General features: G+C 41.3%; 1 pseudogene; it reads right to left on the reverse strand.

Annotated features, from left to right (window-relative positions):
- Nucleotides 1-291: 291 nt before the first annotated feature.
- LOC129473155 (olfactory receptor 2B2-like) lies at nt 292-1,231 on the reverse strand (annotated as a pseudogene).
- Between the last annotated feature and the right edge of the window lie 419 nt (nt 1,232-1,650).

The raw sequence follows: 1,650 nt of genomic DNA on the forward strand, positions 1-1,650 counted from the left end.
CTTTTTCTCTAGATATTATACCATTTTCCCTTACTTTAACTAGATTAACTAGTCATTAGGAACAGGGAGAAAAAAGACTGACTTGATGGAATTCAATATTGTAAAGCAGATAGTCTCATAAGTGAAAAAATGCTATGTAGATTTTACCAAGAGTTAATTGTTTTTTTCTTAGTCTTGTTCCACTTGTAAACTTTGTGTCACTTGATACTGTTCCCTCATCAATTCCATGTCCAACATCTTTTTGAAAGTCAAACACATCTATCCTTGCTTCTTAGGACTTCTTTTCAGAGATCATCTTGTCTTAATCCAAAACTCTTTAGTCAGTGACCTTCTCGGGGCAGCTTTCACATCCTTGTTTCTCAATGTGTAGATGAATGGGTTGAGGGTGGGTGTGACAATGCCATAAAAGAGAGCCATGATCTTCCCCTAGTCATAAGAATAGCTAGAGGGAGGCTGGACATACATACTGACGGCTGTGAAGTAGAAGAGGGAGACCACCAGCAAATGTGAGGCACAGGTATTGAAAGCCTTCCAATGACTTTCAGCAGCGCAGATTCTCATTACTGCCTGAGCAATGAACACATAAGTGCCCAGGATGAGGGTTAGTGGCACCAGGAGAAGCAAAGTGCCTAGTACATTGAGCTCAGTTTCATTCACACAAATATCAATATAGGCTAGTTTCAAAAGGGCTGGAACTTCACAGAAGAAATGGTCCAACACCCTCTGTCCACACCTTGGGGCCACCACTGTGAGAGTGGACTGGACAAGGGAGTTAGCAAAGCCACTGATCCAAGTGCCAGCAGCCATGTGGATACAGCGTCTGTGGTTCATGATGACTGGGTAGTGAAGGGGCTTGCAAATGGCAGCATAACAGTCAAAGGCCATGATGGCTAGAAGAATGCATTTAGTAGAACCCAGCCACAAATATATAGAGTTGGGCAACACAACCCCCACAGCTAATGGTCTTTTCTGGTCCCCGGAGGTTGATCAGCATCTGTGGGACAGTGCTGGTGGTATAGCAGAGGTCCAGAAAAGACAGATTAGAGACAAAAAAGTACACGGGACTGTCAAGCTGGGGGTCCAGATGGGAAACTAGGATAATGGAGATATTTCCAAATAGGGAAAAGATGTAGGCCACCAGAAAGATTACAAAGAGGGGTGTCTCTAGCCAGGGACGGTCAGAAAATCCCAATAGGATAAAATCATCTAGCGAGCTTTGTTGATCCACATATTAGCACTGGGAGGTGAAATTCCAGCTGAGACCTCTAAATATCCACAGTTAGGGATAGACATCAACAGTAGGAGGAAGCCACTAAGAATTAGAGATCAGAGATGCCAAGATGAAATTTTCATTTTTGCTCTAATCTGCATCTGTATCTTCATTACAGTAAAATGTCATTTGCGTCTACATCCTGATTATGATAAAATGTGGAGACAACATCATCAATGTAATATTGAAAGATTACTGAGAAAAGAATAAATACCACACCAGCAACATAGTTGGGAATTTTGCTTACTTAATATATGTCTTCTCGTTAGCTATTCACTCCATTTGGGTTTTCATATCTTCTCTTCTAAAAAGTTTTAGTATACTACCATCAACTCTACATGTCATGGATATGTAATGGTGGCAACAGAGTGTAGATTAAA

This window comes from Symphalangus syndactylus, chromosome 23 (assembly GCF_028878055.3).
Source record: "Symphalangus syndactylus isolate Jambi chromosome 23, NHGRI_mSymSyn1-v2.1_pri, whole genome shotgun sequence".
Lineage (NCBI taxonomy): Eukaryota > Metazoa > Chordata > Mammalia > Primates > Hylobatidae > Symphalangus > Symphalangus syndactylus.